Raw genomic sequence first — 19,407 nt, 5'->3', positions numbered from 1 at the left:
TCAGATTCTTGGGGCTCTGCAGGCACAGGCCCAGAGGTGGTTGACACCACGCCAGCTGCAGCCAGGGATGGTGGTTACTGATAATGGGTCAAACCTCCTGGCCGCCCTTCGTCAGGGAAAGTTAACCCATGTGCCATGCCTGGCGCATGTCCTGAATCTCGTGGTACAGCGGTTTTTGAACTCGTACCCGGGAATGCAGGATGTGCTAAGGATGGCAAGAAGGGTGTGCAGTCACTTCAGGCGGTCGTACAGTGCCACTGCACGTTTGGCCGAAGTGCAGCGCGAGTTTCACCTGCCGGTACACCGCCTCATCTGTGACATGCCCACCTGCTGGAACTCCACCTTGGCTATGCTGCAGCGCCTGTACACGCAGCAGAGGGCCCTCAATGAATACCTATGCGAGTACGGCACCAGCACTGGCTCTGCGCGCCTGGGCTTCTTTTCACCACGGCAGTGGCTTTTGATTAAGGATGCATGCGCTGTCCTCTCGCCATTTGAGGAGGCCACAAGGATGGTCAGCCGGGACAGCGCATGCATCAGTGACACCCTACCGGTACTGTTTTTGTTGGAGCACACTCTGCGTGGCATTATGGACAGGGCACTGGAGGCAGAGCAGCAGGAGGAAGAGGAGGACTTCCTTGCCTCTCAAGGCCCCCTTTATCCTGAGAATCCTGACCCCATTATGCCTAGCTCCCAGAGGCCCGAGCAGGATCCAGGGGTGGAAGAGGAGGAGGAGGACGATTCTGCGGGAACTTTTGCAGGGTTTGAGGAGGAGGAGGAGGAAGACATGCGGCAATCTGCAAGGCCTAGTTTGACTCCCTCGGGACACTTTGGAGTAGTACGTGGCTGGGAGGAGGAGGAGCCCGTTGAAGATAATGTCGTTATGAGTGACCCCGAGGAGTCAGCTTCTCAGGCCTTCGCTAATTTGCGACGCATGGGAAACATCATGCTCCAGAGCCTGCGAAAGGACCCCAGAATCAAGGCCATTAAAGAGACTAACCACTATTGGTTGGCCACCCTACTTGACCCCCGGTACAAGTGTAAAGTCTCGGAGCTTTTCCCATCCACCCATAGAGTCCACAGGATCAAATCCCTTGAGGACAGTCTCAAGAGGAATCTGGTGAACATGTTCCCCGACTCCCGTAGGGTGCAGGGGCGGGGACAACCTACCATGGATTCTACTGGTGGTCACGAGAGGAGCGTTGGAGAAGGCGTGCGGTTGACGGATGCCTTTCGGTCTTTTTTTAGTCCTCACCGCCCAGGCCTCTCAGCTGCCACATCGCATCGACAGCGTCTGCATCACATGGTGGACGATTACGTGAGGGCACAAAGTGACACAGAGGGCTTTTCATGTGACGAATCCGATCCACTGGCATACTGGGTCTTAAGATTAGACCACTGGCCAGAACTGGCCCAGTATGCCATGGAGTTGTTGGCCTGCCCTGCTTCCAGTGTCCTATCGGAACGGGCATTCAGCGCAGCAGGAGGATTCGTCACAGACCATCGAACTAGACTCTCCACCGACTCAGTCGACCGTTTGACATTCATTAAGATGAATCAGTCGTGGATATCAAGCTTTGATGCACCTGATGCAGACCTTGTAGACTAGGCTATCGTTGTGATGTGGCAGTTGAGCCTCAGTTTAAGCCTGGACCATGGTGCCACCCTCAAACCCTCCTCTCATTCTCTTTACGTTCACAGAACCTCATTTTGGTTATGACAAAAACGACAATGTTTGCGCACCTGTTCCACAGGTGCACACCTTTACAATTTTTGGGCCTCCTTCAACACCAGCTCTTTGGGGTTAAGGTGGGGAGGCTATGCTAAAACAAAAACGACCATGTTTGCGCACCTGTTCCACAGGTGCACACCTTTACAATTTTTGGGCCTCCTTCAACACCAGCTCTTTGGGGTTAAGGTGGGGAGGCTATGCTAAAACAAAAACGACAATGTTTGCGCACCTGTTCCACAGGTGCACACCTTTACAATTTTTGGGCCTCCTTCAACACCAGCTCTTTGGGGTTAAGGTGGGGAGGCTATGCTAAAACAAAAACGACAATGTTTGCGCACCTGTTCCACAGGTGCACACCTTTACAATTTTTGGGCCTCCTTCAACACCAGCTCTTTGGGGTTAAGGTGGGGAGGCTATGCTAAAACAAAAACGACAATGTTTGCGCACCTGTTCCACAGGTGCACACCTTTACAATTTTTGGGCCTCCTTCAACGCCAGCTCTTTGGGGTTAAGGTGGGGAGGCTATGCTAAAACAAAAACGACAATGTTTGCGCACCTGTTCCACAGGTGCACACCTTTACAATTTTTGGGCCTCCTTCAACACCAGCTCTTTGGGGTTAAGGTGGGGAGGCTATGCTAAACAAAAACGACAATGTTTGCGCACCTGTTCCACAGGTGCACACCTTTACAATTTTTGGGCCTCCTTCAACACCAGCTCTTTGGGGTTAAGGTGGGGAGGCTATGCTAAACAAAAACGACAATGTTTGCGCACCTGTTCCACAGGTGCACACCTTTACAATTTTTGGGCCTCCTTCAACACCAGCTCTTTGGGGTTAAGGTGGGGAGGCTATGCTAAACAAAAACTACCATGTTTGCGAACCTGTTCCACAGGTGCACACCTTTACAATTTTTGGGCCTCCTTCAACACCAGCTCTTTGGGGTTAAGGTGGGGAGGCTATGCTAAAACAAAAACTACCATGTTTGCGAACCTGTTCCACAGGTGCACACCTTTACAATTTTTGGGCCTCCTTCAACACCAGCTCTTTGGGGTTAAGGTGGGGAGGCTATGCTAAAACAAAAACGACAATGTTTGCGCACCTGTTCCACAGGTGCACACCTTTACAATTTTTGGGCCTCCTTCAACACCAGCTCTTTGGGGTTAAGGTGGGGAGGCTATGCTAAACAAAAACTACCATGTTTGCGAACCTGTTCCACAGCTGCACACCTTTACAATTTTTGGGCCTCCTTCAACACCAGCTCTTTGGGGTTAAGGTGGGGAGGCTATGCTAAACAAAAACTACCATGTTTGCGAACCTGTTCCACAGGTGCACACCTTTACAATTTTTGGGCCTCCTTCAACACCAGCTCTTTGGGGTTAAGGTGGGGAGGCTATGCTAAACAAAAACTACCATGTTTGCGAACCTGTTCCACAGGTGCACACCTTTACAATTTTTGGGCCTCCTTCAACACCAGCTCTTTGGGGTTAAGGTGGGGAGGCTATGCTAAACAAAAACTACCATGTTTGCGAACCTGTTCCACAGGTGCACACCTTTACAATTTTTGGGCCTCCTTCAAAGCCAGCTCTTTGGGGTTATGGTGGGGAGGCTCCGCCAACACCAAAACTACCATGTTTGCGCACCTGTTCCACAGGTGCACACCTTCATAATTTTTACGCCTTCTTCAACACCAGCTCTTTGGGCTTACAGTGGTATGGCTCCGCCAACACCCAAACAACAATTTTTGCGCACCTGTCACACAGATGCATATCATTGTAATTTTTTTCCTTACAAAGGCAATTATTGCTTTCATTACCAGAACTTTCATAGGGATATGGTGTCAAGGCATCGTCCGCACCACCAAATGCCCAATTTTTAAGCATCCTTTACTTCTATTCAAAGTCAAGAGACAACAGTATTCATCCAAAACATCTCTAATCTTGTTCACTCTGCACTACATTGTGGCCCCTCCCCCTAACCCTCAATGTATCCGTGCATATATGTCTGTTTCTTGTGAGATTTCAAGTTAAAGTGCACCAAACACCATTTTACATGAAATAAAGTGCAATTACATACATCTTTGGACTTCTTGAAACATTTGGTAATAAAAGCCCCATTGTGGAAATACACCCGTTAATTATATGCACATTTAAAGAGACAGCACCTTTTTCCAAAAAAACCTCTAATCTTGTTCCCAGTGCACTGCATTATGTCCCCATCATACACATTGGCTGAGCCGTTGATTAGGAGCAAAAGAAAGGTGCGGTTAAGCAAAAAAGTCATTTTTGAAGGTTTGGTATGCTGTAATTCTGGTTCTGGACATGCTACAGAGCTGAAACTTCACAGGTACAACTTTTAGACCCCCCAGACACTAAATCCAAAGAAATCTCTTTTTTTTTTTTTTTTTTTATTTTTTCAATAATTGGCTATCTATCAAAAACGACAATTTTTAAGAACTTTTTTTTGTGTGATTAATAGTCCCTGGGGCATGACCCAGAACCCTAGGCACTTTTTAGGGGCATTTATTGGGTTTTAGGGCTTAAAAATGGTGTTTTTTGATTACAGAAGTTCGGGTCCCATTGATTTCAATGGGGTTCTGAAATCCGAACCGAACTTTCGTGAAGTTCGGGTGTTCTGGTCGAACCGAACTTTTCAAAAGTTCGATCATCCCTAGTAAACACCAAGTGTCAAAAATAGGCCCAGTCTTAAAGTGGATAAATGGACAACTTTGTGTAAAGCGCTACTTGGATGTGAGGCCTATGTATGTGGCCAGGCTGTGAAAAAGTGTTACACATGTGGTATCGCCATACTCAGGAGGAATAGCAGAATGTATTTTGGGGTGCAAGTTTTGCTATGTACATGCGATGTGTTAGAAATATTGCATAAATGGACAGCTTTGTGTAAAAAAAAATGTGTTTTCATTTTCTTTCCACATTTTCCAAAAACTTGTGGAAAAAAATGACATATTCAAAAGACTCATTATGCCTCAAAAATTATACGTTGGGCTGTTTGCTTTCCAAAATGGGGTCATTTTATGGGGGTTTCCATTGTCCTGGTGCTCCAGGGCCTTCAAAAGTGCGATAGGTTGTCAGGAAATGATATGTGTAATTTGTGCTCCTAGAATGCCGGACGCTGCTACTCGGATGTTAGGCCTCTGTATGTGGCCAGGCTGTGAAAAAGTCTCACACATGTGGTATCGCCATACTCAGGAGGAGTAGTAGAATGTGTTTTGGGGTGTAGTTGCAAGTATACATGTGCTGTGTGAGAGAAATAACCTGTTAATACGGCAATTTGTAAAAAATAAAAAATAAAAAAAAATAAATCTTCATTTTGCAAAGCATTGTGGGAAAAAATTGCAACTTCAAAAAACTCATCATGCCCCTTATTAAATACCTTGGAATGTCTACTTTCCAAAAAGGGGTCATTTGGGGGGTATTTGTACTTTCCTGACCGTTTAGTGTCTCAAGAAATGAGATAGGCCTTCAGTACATCAGGTGTGATCAAGTGTGATCAATTTTCAATGAATAGCACCATAACTTGTGGACTCTATAACTTTCACAAAGACCAAATAATATACACTTATTTGGGTTTTTTTTTACCAAAGATAAGTAGCAGTATAAATTTTGGCCAAAATTTGTGAAGAAAAATGACTAATTTGCAACATTTTATGACAGAAACAAAGAAAAATGCATTTTTTCACGATATTTTCAGTCTTTTTTTATTTATAGCACAAAAAATAAAAAACCCAGTATTGATCAAATATCATCAAAAGAAAGCTCTATTTGTGTGAAAAAAAGGACACAATTTTTGTATGGGTACAGTGTTGCATGAGTAATTCTCAGTCAAAGTGTGAGAGTGCTGAAAGCTGAAAATCGGTCTGGGCAGGAAGGGGGTGAAAGTGCACTGTAGGCAAGTGGTTAAAAAGTTTGAGGACCCCTGCTCTATGTTTAGTCAGTTCCGTGTAAAATCGGTTACCCCAAATAGGCGTTCTGGAAAGGAACCCTGTTAAACCCAATCTCTGCGTTGTATTTCTCAATGGTTTCCTCATTAGCTGCACAGTGGGACAGTGGGAGGGGGTAGTAGGAAAACAGAAAATTGTATCATACTTACCATAATTCTCTTTTCCTTGTGCCTATCGATGGCAGCATACGTGTGATAGTAACCCCGCCTATTTCCGCCCATAGGACTAGTGCATAGCTATAAAATGTTAACACCCACAAAACAGCTCATTCCCTGTACATCGCTAGGAACAAACTGGGTGGGTACGGTATGCTACCATGGATAGGCTCCAGGAAAAGAAAATCACAGTAAGTATGATACAATTTTCTGCTTTCCTGGTGCTTCCATGGCAGCATACGTGTGATAGATCAAAAACAAGCTATCAGGGTGGGAAGCTTCAGAAAATTCCATCATAAGAAAGTGAGTAGGCTACTGGCTTCCTGCCAAAGACAGGTGTAGTAAAGACTACTAGCCCATCAATAGTGCAGGAAAAAAAATGTGCCAAAATGGAACCGGATTGGCTCCTCTGCCTGTCATGTTGTCTGACATCTCTCCATAAGGTGTTCACAATGTTCAGCTGTTGCTGGAGGAACGTACAGCAATTATTTTCGGTGGTTGCAGCCTGGCCATATAGTGGGACCTTAGAATTAACTTTAGGAACTGCAAGGTAATTGTGCGCTGGAGCCTTCTACCATTCTTGGTTTCTAAGGAGCTAGGTATAGCTATTTTGGCTTGCTAATACCTATTTGCAAGTGTGCCATCATTGATCTGGATGTATTGAAGAAGTACTTTACCCAAGTCGGACAAAGCAATCTTGATGCCATGACAACAGCAAGGCTGTGAACTTCCTGCAGCTTGAAAAGCTTCCTCAATATTTCTTATACCAGAAGCTGGCTTCAAATAAGGGCGAATGTCTGCCTGGTAGAAAAACAATTGAGCACTATCCGTGATACCCTCCCCATTTGCATCATTATGCAAATCCCCAGGACAGGCCCCTGTAGTGCACACCCTCAAAAAGGACATGCCCACCAAGCCTGCCCCAAAAATTACAACGCAGATGGAAAAAAGACCACGGATAACACCCAAATGCTCCAGCAGAAAGTGCGTTAATCAGGCTACAATCACCCCAAGCCCCTGGTAGAACACAGGGAAAGTGAGGATAGAAGTCTAGGTGGTAGCCTAGCCGATCTAAGAAACTGTAGTCTGCAGTCAAATGCTAAGGATGCATTCATAAATTTAGTAGAGCGCATCTTGTCAGGACAGCATGGAACCTGAACCCTAGACCATGGAGTTGGTTGATGGTGAACTTGACATGATGGAGTAAGAAAAACAGAGCATCAGTGCAGGATCCATCTTGAAATATAAGAGGAAAGTAAAGGATGAGAGATAAATTTTCCAACATGACCACAACCAACCAAGAGACAGAAAATTCCTTTGGGTTAACTGGATGCAGATCAAAGAACTGAATAAAGATGTCCTGTTTGAGAAGACAGAAACTAAATGGAGCAAGATGGATAACTGGATTCTAACAACCTTGTCTTATGTTAAACCTGTGAAAGGTTCCATGCCAGTTAAAGTCACCAGTCTTGAACAATCAACTCTCCAAGTGAAGGCTACGAGTGAACTACTTAAGATCCCACAAAGTCACATGGGCAGCAATATTAAGAGCTAAATGCTGACTTGGGCCCTAACTGCAGGAGAGGACTTGTCCAGTGAAGAAACGTTTGGGGAGAAAGTTCTGAGGCTTACACCAAGATAAGCAATCACCACATGTCCAGCAATAGATTTAACATGAAGAAGTAGACCTTCCTGCTTAGCATCAAGGGTTTCCTAGACTCCATGATGCTGGGATAATTTGAGCTTCAATTATCAAGCTGTCAAAGGTAACTTGAAGCTGGATGGCAAAACACATTCCTTAGAAACAGAGGATTCTGATCCAGTAGATTCCTTAAAGCAACTGTCGGGCACCCCTTTAGGTTGGCGTACCACATCTGCCTGGAATAAAGGAATGCTCTCTATTCCAAACATGTGAGACAAACAAGGGAAGAAAGTACTGAAATTCACAGGAGCATCCTATCAGAGGACCAATGCACATGAGCCAAAACTGCCTAGCCTTTAGTTTGAACTCAGGGTTCCGGCAGTTGGCTACCTGGGACACCTCCAGGAATAGCTCCAGTGATAGAAATCTGTCTCATAGGTTTAGGCACTGCTGTCAGTTGCAGTTTGCCTGCCAAGATGTATACCTGGAATGCTCATGCCGGAAAAGGCTGGAGACTGATGTTTTGCCAAGGATACCAATCTAGCCTTTTGCTACTGCAAAACCCTGAATCCACCTGAAAATTGAAGGATGCCACCTCTACGGCATTGTCTACTTGGATCCAGATTATATAAAACAATCCAGCACTTCTGGATGTTACTTTGGGAAACAAGACGCCAAAGACAACCAAGCCCCTTGATATCAAGGGTGTCTAGGTTTCTTCCCCAGAATGATCCACTGTCTGAGCTGTCTTTCCATGGGGATTCATTAAAAAAGGAAGAGAAGAATTACTTGCACAAGAGCCAGATCCCTGAGCCTTAGCATTAGGGAAACCACCTGACCGAAGGCTGAGTCAACTTGTTCCTCAAAGAATAGAGGCCTGTAAAAGCCTTGGGTGAAAAGAGGCCAAAGAAATTGCCTTACATGAGGCTACCCTCAGGTTCTAGGCTTGTCTTACAAAAGTGAAGATCCAGATCGCTCCTGGTACAGACAGCTTGAATCTGAGACCAGAATGTGTATGAACCTATCCAAATTACTGGAATGTCTGGAGGACCATGTCAGGTTGCTTAATAGAGCCTGCACCAATTTTTCCCCATCTAAGGATCTCTATGAGAATATTTCAGAAAGGTAATGAGGCTAGTACTGAGTCCAGAATCCTAATACATGAGGTGCTGACCAATAGACAAGGGGCAGGATCCCAGTATGGTAGTGCATGGGTCCAAAAGCAAGGTATGGGAATAGAGATTGGCCCAGGTGCGTTCAGGACCCCAGCCCCAACCCACCCACCCAACCCCACCAGGAAGCTGACACTGCAAACCACAGGCAATAAGACTCCCTGGCACGCACAGCTGCGGACCTGGAAATGCCCCACCACCCACAACCAACTGCGCAGCCCCCCCCCCCCCCCCCCCCGAGGCCAGGACCAGGATCCCGAACACGCCCGAGCCCACTACCAGATGGTAACATAAATTATCTTTGATGTCCACCAAGCCAAAAAGTGTCCCAGGCGAAGGGAGGCAATGAAAATGTTGTTGTTTTCTATGGAAAACTAGCATCTGAACCCCTTAAAGCTTCAAGATGCATACCAGATAATGCCACCATGGGCTGTTGGACAGCGAACTGTTTGCCACCACAATTGGGGCAGAAAGCACCTTGACCCTGAAAACCTTCAGAGGATATTTAGAGATCTCAAATGGAGAAAAGACGCTTAACAATTAGAAGGAGAAAAAGACCTTGCAATCTGTACTGTAGCCTTCTTCCACTAGTACTGACAAGTGTTCAACTTCAGCCGCATCTCTAATGCTGTTGACCTGGACTGTCTCAAAAAGAACCTGTCCCTGGAAGGCCATGCAGGCAACTTCTTCCGACTGAGGAAATGCTGTGGCAACTTTCTTATCTAGAGCCTGCTCTGGTTTCTTACCTGGCTCCTCTGGTTCTTCTCCATTGATGGTAAACTTACTTACCTTAAAGAGAATGGCCAGCAGGGGCAAAGCCTTAGGCTGAACACAAAGTACCAGCTTATCCTCTCTGTTCTTCCTTTCCAGCAATTGGCTTGCTCTCTGCTGAGGGAGTCTTTATGCAGATGGTAGCATAGTTAAATAGTAGTTAAGATTGACTAAAGACAACAGTCCCTCCAGTTACACCTAGCAGGTATGTGTGTGTCAGTGATGATATTCATTTCCCATATCCCTGAATATTGTGTTCTTTGAGATGCATGTCCAAGAGTCTTTTAAAAGTATTGATACTCCCCGCTGATACCACCAATTGTGGAAGAGAGTTCCACATTCTTACTGCCCTTACAGTGAAAAACCCCCTATGCAGCTTAAGGTTAAACTGCCTCTCCTCTAATCTCATTGTGTGGCCACGTGTCCTCTTACACTCCCTGAGACTAAATCGTTTTTTCCTATGCTGGGATCACCATTGACGTATTTGCAAATCGCTATCATGTCCCTCTTAGGCGTCTCTTCTCCAGGGAGAATAAATGAAGTGCTTGTAAGCGCTCCTCGTAATTAAATTTCTCCAATCCACCAAGTAGTTTAGTTGGCCTTCTTTGGATTCCCTCCAGTTCCAGCACATCCCTTCTGAGGATTGGTGAACAGAACTAGACAGAATACTCCAGATGTGGCCGGACCAGAGTCTTGTAAAGTGGTAGGATTATAGTTTTATCTCTGGAATACATCCCCTTCTTTTTGCATGCTAATATTCTGCCGGCTTTGGCAGCTGCAGCTTGACATTGCATGCTATTGCTTAGTCTATCTTCCACTAAGACCCCCAGATCTTTCTCCATCTTTGATTCCCCCAGAGGTTCCCCCCTAGTGATTACTATGCGTTTATGTTTTTAGCCCCCAAGTGCATTACCTTACATTTCTCCACATTAAAACTCATTTGCCATGTAGTTGCCCACTCTGTTATTTTGTTCAGGCCATTCTGTAAGATTTCTATATCCTGATGTGATGTTATTGCCCTGCCCATTTTTGTGTCATCCATGAAAACCGAGCTTGAGCTAATAATCCCGTCCTCTATATTATTTATGAATACATTTAACAGAATTGGTCCCAGGGAGAATAAATGAAGTGTTTGTAAGCGCTCCTCGTAATTAAGGTTCTCCAATCCCCCAAGTAGTTTCGTTGGCCTTCTTTGGACTCTCTCCAGTTCCAGCACATCCCTCCTGAGGACTGGCGACCAGAACTAGACAGAATACTCCAGATGGGGCCGGACTAGAGCCTTATAAAGTGGCAGGATTATAGTTTTATCTCTGGAAATTATTCCCTTCTTTATGCATGCTAATATTCTGCCAGCTTTGGCAGCTGCAGCTTGACATTGCATGCTATTGCTTAGTCTATCTTCCACTAGGACCCCCAGATCTTTCTCCATCTTTGATTCCCCCAGAGGTTCCCCCCCCCCTAGTGAGTACTATGCATTTATGTTTTTAGCCCCCAAGTGCATTACCTTACATTTCTCCACATTAAACCTCATTTGCCATTTAGTTGCCCACTCTGTTATTTTGTTCAGGCCATTCTGTAAGATTTCTATATCCTGATGTGATGTTATTGCCCTGCCCATTTTTGTGTCATCCGTTAAAACCGAGCTTAAGCTAATAATCCCGTACTCTATATTATTTATGAATATATTTAACAGAATTGGTCCCAGGACAGAACCTTGGGGGACCCCACTTACCACTTCAGACCAGTCTGAGTACACCTTAATTTTTACCACCCTTTGGACATGCTCCTGTAACCAGTTTTCTATCCAAGTACCAACCTTGTGGTCGATGCCTGCAGACCTTAGCTTGTAGATAAGGTGTTTATGGGGAACTGTATTAAATGGCTTTGCTAAATCCAGATACACCACATCCACAGGACTCCCCCTGTCTAGACTGCAGCTCACCTCCTCTTAGAATGTTAACAGATTGGTCTGGCAAGAATGTCCCTTTGTAAACCCATGCTGATTACTACTAATGATATTGTTGTCCTCAGCAAATTCTTCGATATAGTCCCTTATCATCCCCTCCAATACTTTACATACTATTGATGTCAGGCTGACCAACCTATAGTTTCCCGGAATATGTCTCTGTCCATTTTTTAATATTGGTATCACATTGGCTTTTCTCCAGTCAACTGGTACAGTTCCTGTCAGTATGCTGTCCGCAAAGATTATGAACAGCGATTTAGATATAACCCGACTGAGTTCCTTGAGTACTCTCGGGTGTAAGCCATCTGGTCCTGGTGATTTATTTGTGTTAATCTTAACAAATCTTTCCTTGATTCCAGCCTCCGTTAAGTGGGGTACACACTAGTAGAAAATCTGCTGAAAGTTCTCATTCGAGGTAAAATCGTACGATTTTCGCCTAGTGTGTACACAACTTTCAGCAGCCGATGCCGACATTTTCAAATAAAAAAAAACGGAGGGACAAACACCAAAATTTTTATCGTCAGACGAGAACATTTATGCACTGTCAACTAAAAATGGTTGTGAACGCTGAGCAAGAGAGAGAAAAATCGGAGGATATTTCGTCTGATTTTCGTCAAGTGTGTACTCCCCTTTAGCCACAGCAGTACGTCCTGTGATGTGCTGCTAACAATACTGTCATGTCAGTATACCCCTCCTTTTCTTGTGTAAAAACGGAGGAGAAGAAAGCATTTAGTACAGTTGCCTTCTCTGTGTCATCTGTAACCATCCTCCCTTCATCGTTATTTATGTGCGCAACGTACTCTGACCTCGTTTTTTTACTAATAATATATCTAAAGAATTTCTAAGGGTTTTTTTTACTCTTCTCTGCTATGTGTCTCTCGCAGGCTTTATAAACCGCCCTGATTTCGTTTTTACATTTCTTGTTACATTCCTTGTATTGTTGGAAAGCTGACAGTGCCCCCTCCGTTTTATATTTCTTTAAGGCCATTTTTTTCTCTAATATGAATTTTTTCTTTACGGTTTAGCCACCCCGGTTTGACCTTGGCTCTTCTATATTTATTTCCCTTTGGAATACACTGTGTGATGCCTTTGTTTAATATGTTCCTAAAGCATTCCAATTTCTCCTCCATGTTCAGTGTTTCTAGGGTTAGGTCCCAGTTGATGCTCTCTAGTATTGAGCACGGTTCAGAAAAGTTTGCTCTTCTGAAGTTTAGGGTTCTTGTGCTCCCATCGTGCCTTGTTTTCCTATGATTTACGCTAAATGTGATCATCCTGTGAGCTATCACACGTATGCTGCCATGGATAGGCACCAGGAAAACCCATTTCCTTGTGAGACAGAGCTGAGTATTCTGTAGATAGGCAGATCAACAAGTCTCTGGAAAAGTCTGTTATAGCGGATAAGTCCAAGCCTGTAAAGTGCTGTAATTGTGCAGCAAAAAAGTACGTTTGTAGGTGTGGGACAGCCAGACCACCTTGATCTTTAGGGTTAGGTTCAGTGTTATTAGTGGTGTACTCCAAGGTTCAGTGTTATTAGTGGTGTACTCCAAGGTTCAGTGTTATTAGTGGTGTACTCTAAGGTTCAGTGTTATTAGTGGTGTACTCCAAGGTTCAGTGTTATTAGTGGTGTACCCCAAGATTCAGTGTTATTAGTGGTGTACCCCAAGATTCAGTGTTATTAATGGTGTACCAAAAGATTCAGTGTTATTATTGGGGTAATCCCAAGGTTCAGTGTTATTAGTAGGATACCCCAAGGTTCAGTGTTATTAGTGGGGTAATACCAAGGTTCAGTGTTATTAGTGGTGTACTCCAATGTTCAGTGTTATTAATGGTGTACCCAAAGATTCAGTCTTATTATTGGGGTAATCCCAAGGTTCAATGTTATTAGTGGTGTACCCTAAGATTCAGTCTTATTATTGGGGTAATACCAAGGTTCAGTGTTATTAGTGGGATATCCCAAGGTTCAGTGTTATTAGTGGGCTAGCCCAAGGATCAGTGTTATTAGTGGTGTACCCCAAGGTTCAGTGTTATTAGTGGTGTACCCCAAGGTTCAGTGTTATTAGTGGGGTAGCCCAAGGATCAGTGTTATTAGTGGTGTACCCCAAGGTTCAGTGTTATTAGTGGTGCACCCCAAGGTTCAATGTTATTAGTGGTGCACCCCAAGGTTCAGCGTTATTAGTGGGATATCCCAAGGTTCAGTGTTATTAGTGGGGTAGCCCAAGGATCAGTGTTATCAGTGGGGTACTCCAATGCTCACTGTTATTAGTGCGGTACCCCAAGGTTCAGTGTTATTAGTGGTGTACCTCAAGGTTCAGTGTTATTAGTGGTTTACCTCAAGGTTCAGTGTTACTATTGGGTAATCCAAAGGTTCAATGTTATTAGTGGGGGTACCCTAAGGTTCAGTGTTATCAGTGGGGTACTCCAATGCTCACTGTTATTAGTTGTGTACCTCAAGGTTCAGTGTTATTAGTGGTGTACCTCAAGGTTCAGTGTTATTAGTGGTGTACCTCAAGGTTCAGTGTTATTAGTGGTGTACCTCAAGGTTTAGTGTTATTAGTGGTGTACCTCAAGGTTCAGTGTTACTATTGGGGTAATCCAAAGGTTCAATGTTATTAGTGGGGTAGCCCAAGGATCAGTGTTATCAGTGGTGTACTCCAATGCTCACTGTTATTAGTGGTGTAGCTCAAGGTTCAGTGTTATTAGTGGTGTACCTCAAGGTTTAGTGTTATTAGTGGTGTACCTCAAGGTTCACTGTTACTATTGGGGTAATCCAAAGGTTCAATGTTATTAGTGGGGTAGCCCAAGGATCAGTGTTATCAGTGGTGTACTCCAATGCTCACTGTTATTAGTGGTGTACCTCAAGGTTCAGTGTTATTAGTGGTGTACCTCAAGGTTCTGTGTTATTAGTGGTGTACCTCAAGGTTCAGTGTTACTATTGGGGTAATCCAAAGGTTCAATGTTATTAGTGGGGGTACCCTAAGATTCAGTGTTATTAATGGGGTACCCCAAGGATCAGTGTTATTAGTGGGGTGCCCCAAGGATCAGTGTTATTAGCCAGGTACCAGGTTCAGTATTATTAGTGGTGTACCTCAATGATCAGTGTTATAAGTGGGGACTCCAAGGTTCAGTGTTATTAGTAGTGTACCCCAAGTATCAGTGTTATCAGTAATGTACCCAAAGGTTCAGTGGTATAAGTGATGCACCCCAAAGTTCAGTGTTGTTAATCTAGAAAAATACATATTTTAGAACTCTAAATGCCAACTTACCTTTCTGAAGTACTAGACTGAAAGATGACGGTAGGTTTTCTGTTTTTTTTCTTAGCCCCTCCAGGGTCACATGTCCTCTTCTTTGTGCCACAGTATTATGACCTAAATCCAGAGAAATCTTATTTTTGTTGAAATGCTCCCCAGGAACAGGTGTATGCAGTGTGAGGAAGGTTGTATGAAGGCAGCTGCAGGTAGGAGAGGTGAGATATGGCTGCTGTCTATCAAGACTATTCATTTTATGGAAGGGAGGGGTGAGCAGTAAGGGAGGGGGAATTGGTTCTCTACATTTAGCATTCTTCACTGAAATCTATTAGGGCTGCAGTTCAAGTTAAGGATAATTGTAAATTTGGACCAATCAATGCAGATTTGTTTCCACAAATTATAGAACCAAACATCTGCAATATTTGGGTGCATTTAATTCAGGCAACGTTAGCAACCAAATGTAATCAATGACAGTGATAGGATTCCCTTCACTATAGGCTGTGATTGACATGTGTAGGCAGGTGCAGGTTGACACTGTGTAAACACAAACTGTTGGTGGAGATGGATTATATCCTTGTGCGCCATGACTGATATAGATTACATCATTAGAGACCATGATCGACATGGATTACATCCATCCAAGTTTTGATAGGGGTCTGGTTAGAATTATGGGGAATCCCCTAACACTCTTGAAGGTGGAGATTAGTTAGGACCAGGTCACGGTCCTCAGGATCGCCCCATCAGGAGGTGAGCAAGCTGGGGTCCAGTAGCAGGAATAGCAGGTACGAATCAAGCAGAAACATAATAAGTAAACAAGCCAAAGGTCAGTAACAAAAGCTTACAGGTTGAGATCGGGTGGAATTGTAGTTGAAGAACAATTCAAAGGTTGGTAACGAGTGGCAGCAAAGATATAGATGACATTATTTGAGGAAGATATACAGTAAATGTTTTATCTAATTCAGACATTCTCAACTAGGGTTCCTTCAGAGGTTGTTGGGGGTTTCTTAACAACTTCAGTACCGGGCACTTTCACCCCCCTTCCTGCCAATTTTCAGCTTTTCGCATTGTTGCATTTTGAATGACAATTGTGCAGTCATGCAACACTGTACCCAAACAAAATTCTTATTCTTTTGGTGGTATTTGATCACCACAATTCTTTTTTTTTTTGCTAAACAATTAAAAAAGACCGAAAAAGCATTGATGGGCACTGATATGCAACATTGATAGGCACTGATATGTGCCACTGATGGGCACCCATAGTCGGTACTGATGGGCACTGATAGGTGGCATTGATAGGCACTGATATATAGCACTGATGGGCACTTATAGGTGACATTGATGGGCACTGATAGGCGGCACTGATGGGTGGTACTGATGGACAATGACGGGCACCCATGGGCGGCACTGATGGGCACTAATAGATGGCACTTATAGGCAGCACTGATGAGGAGGCACTGACAGCATTTTCCAATAGGCACTGATTGGCATCTTTGATGAGCACTAAGTGGCATCCCTGGTGGCCACAGGTTGGCATCCCTAGTGGCATGGGTTGGAATCCCTGGTGGGCACAGGTTGGCAACCCTGATGGCTCTGCACTGATAATCAATGCCCTGAATATCAGCACAGACACATCCCCCCCCCCCCCCCCCCGTCAGGAGAGCTGCCGATCATCTCTCCTCTACTCGCGCCTTGTCAGCCCAAACTTAGGAAAGCCGATAAACAGCACTTCCTGGTTACAATGTCTGGGTACAAAAAAGCCTATGTCATATGCTCTTTACTGCTCTGTACACCCTTGTGGGCATGCGTGAGCAATTTATCCTGCTGGACGTCATATGACGCCCAGCAAGGGTAACTTAACCACTATGCAGCCGTCATTCTGCTATATGGTGGGTGAGAAGTGGTTAAACTGTGTCTAATTGACCCCCCTCCCCCCATCTGATGGTGGTTCCAAGTTCTATGCCAAGCTCCAAAATGGTTGCAAATTCAATGCCAATGACACATACCTTGTGGCAGAGCCTGATGTGAAGTGGGAGACCTCTTATACAGCCCTGGCTCTGAGACCACTGATGTTGCTCCAGTGGGCGTGAGAGTCCTGCGAGGTATGAGTGCCTGTAAAATGTCCATCAGCTGCTGCAGTGGGTAGCAGGTGCGTCACCAGAGACAGGACAGATTGCAGGAACAGCAGATGGCAGCAGAGACAGCAGGCGGCAGGTGCTTGACAGGTAGCTGGCAGGTAGTGCAGACAGCAGGTGCAGGACCAGCAGGGACCATGTAGCATGCATAGCAGGACGGATGGATACCTGGACACAAGATCAGATGAGCCAGGTCAGCAACAGATGGTCAGATACAGGCTTAAACGGCAGGCAGAGAATGGTCAGGTTACAAACAGAAGTCAGCAACATAGAATCAGGCAGATGAGTAGAAGGCAGAGCAAATCATGAGACAGGCCTAGGTCAGGGCAGGAAGCATTCAAGTGAGGTCAGGGCAAGCCGGGTCAATAAAAGAAGCACAGGAATAGATACAGGAACACGGGTACCAACTGTAGATCAGACAACAGTGGCTAATAGAACTACTGCAGCTTAAATAGTCCCATTGGCTCCAACATTAGCGATAGGCTTGGCAAGTGCACGTGTTCTTGAATGGTTATGCATAGGGATGATTGAACGGTTCGGGTCGACCATCGGTTCGACCCGAACATTGGGTGTTCGAAATTTCTGAAAAAGTTTGGAATTCGGCAACCAGAACCGACCAAAATGCAATGGGACAGGAACTGGGCTTTAAAAGCCCGTGATTGGACCAGAACCATCAGTAAAAGCCAATTGAGGGGGCAGGAGAATGCTAGGAATGTGATTGGAGTGACTAGGGGGTCCAGAGGCCAATCATTAGTGAATACGCCCCCCAGTATATAAGATAGCCCTGCCAAATTCCTAGCATTTTAATACAGGGATGTGGAAGAGAGTGGAAGCAGTTCTGTTACTTCTGCTTCAAAAGTGTAATTTAGCAATTATTAGTGTGAGGAAAGGGATATCTAGTGTAGTTAGGGTACTATTTTCCACTTTAGTTAGATTAAAAAATCTAGTTTCTGTAGGGAAAATGTTAAGTGCCAGGGTGACCGTAGTGTAGTGTAGGGTGAACTGACACTGACTGCTATGGCAGGGTGACAAAACCCTTCCATTTCAGGGTGACCGCTATAGAGAAAAGATTGTTTCTCTTAGGTGACTTATAGAACAGCGATATGGCTTCTCGCCTGTCAGCCTGCTTTTTGCTGCAGACGTTTATAGGGTTTTTTTGAGGACATGTTTGGAGTCAGGCATGACATCTGAACTTCTGTATAGGGGTATATATGCACACACACATGTATGTATATATACACCTACACATATATAGGTGTGAAAAGAGCAGAACACTATGCTTGCGCTAATGAAATAATTAACAGGCATATGGCTCCGCTCCTATCACACCTATATGTGTGTATGTGTATAATACATATAAGTGTGTGTGTATATATACCTCTATACAGAAGTTCAGATGTTTTGCCTGCCTCCAAAGACCCCAAAAAAATGCCCAAAAAAATGCCTGCGCCAAAAAAAAACGCCCAGGTGTGTTATTGCAGGCCTTTTTTTGGGGCATTTTTGATGGGGGGTCTTTGGAGGCAGGCAAAACATCTGAACTTCTGTATAGGGGTATATATACACACACACTTATATGTATTTATACACATACACACATATAGGTGTGATAGGAGCAGAGCCATATGCCTGTTAATTATTTCATTAGCGCAAGTATAGTGTTCTGCTACTTTCACACCTATATATGTGCATGTGTATATATATACATATAAGTGTGTGTGTATATATACCCCTATACAGAAGTTCAGATGTTTTGCCTGCCTCCAAAGACCCCCAAAAAATGCCCATTTTGGGCATTTTGTTGGGGTCTTTGGAGGCAGGCAAAACATTTGAACTTCTGTATAGGGGTATATACACACACATGTATGTATATATACACATACACATATATAGGTGTGAAAGTAGCAGAACACTATGCTTGCGCTAATGAAATAATTAACAGGCATATGTCTCCGCTCCTATCACACCTATATATGTGTATCGAGCCTGGAAACCAGCATGGGGGATGGTGCATCTGGCTGTGAACCCATGCAGCTCGCCTTTCCGTAGCTGAGCGGGCCTTTAGGAGGAGGGAGGGCCAGTGCCTGTATTGTGGCCTTGGTGGGCATTTCCTGATATCTTGTTCTACCTGTCCGGGAAACGCTCGCACCTAAGGTCCTGTCGGGGCATATCTTAGGTGGAATTTCCTCATCCCTGTTTCCTGTAAAGATAAACCGCTAATCAAAGTTGTCCTCTACTGGGCAGCAGGTTTGGTGGTTACTTTTTTTCTTCATAAAGAAGACGGGGGTTGAGTTGACACCTTGCATTTATTATAGGGGTCTCAATCGCATCACGGTCAAGAATGCATACCTGACTCTTTGATTACTGAATTGTTCGACCGCCTCAAGAGAGCAACGGTCTTTACCAAGCTTGACCTAAGGGCCGCATATAACCTTGTAAGGATCAAGGAAGGCGATGAGTGGAAGACTGCGTTTAATACCAGAACCTATCATTACGAATCTCTGGTTATGCCCTTTGGCTTGTGCAATGCGCCCGCTGTCTTCCAGGAGTTCATCAATGATGTATTTTGTGATATGTTGCAGCAATGCGTGGTAGTCTATTTGGACGAGCCAGAGTTTGCTTCATGAAGCTGGCTAAC

The 19,407-nt window shown here is 44.6% G+C and overlaps 1 protein-coding gene across 1 annotated transcript in view; it reads right to left on the bottom strand.

Annotated features, from left to right (window-relative positions):
- Positions 1–14,770, bottom strand: part of LOC309552162 (activated CDC42 kinase 1-like) — a 55,765-nt gene extending 40,995 nt beyond the window's left edge. Inside the window, exon 1 of the mRNA XM_082252975.1 lies at positions 14,659–14,770. The gene's annotated coding sequence lies outside the window, so the exon portion shown is untranslated. The remainder of the gene's footprint in view (positions 1–14,658) is intronic.
- Positions 14,771–19,407: the final 4,637 nt, after the last annotated feature.

This window comes from Pelophylax lessonae (assembly GCF_965119305.1).
Source record: "Pelophylax lessonae genome assembly, chromosome: 4".
NCBI lineage: Eukaryota > Metazoa > Chordata > Amphibia > Anura > Ranidae > Pelophylax > Pelophylax lessonae.
The sequence above is the reverse complement of the archived record's forward strand: the minus strand, read 5'-3'. Positions and strand labels throughout refer to the sequence as shown.